Here is a 209-nt window from a genome sequence, read left to right as displayed (position 1 = left end):
ATATATATATATATATATATATATATATATATATATGTATATATGTATATATATATATATATATATATATGTGAAAAAGGGTGAGATATACGGCGGTTGTCGACTCATAAAAAGGGGTAGGAAACAACTGAGGTTAAATATCCAACAGCGACGCCAGCAAGGGGGAGCAACCAGAGCAATGGAGGAAGGGCCCGGGCCCCCCGCAGGTG

The sequence above is a fragment of the Eimeria mitis genome, genomic scaffold (assembly GCF_000499745.2).
Source record: "Eimeria mitis Houghton genomic scaffold, Emh_scaff261, whole genome shotgun sequence".
NCBI lineage: Eukaryota > Apicomplexa > Conoidasida > Eucoccidiorida > Eimeriidae > Eimeria > Eimeria mitis.
Note: the sequence above shows the minus strand (reverse complement) of the source record.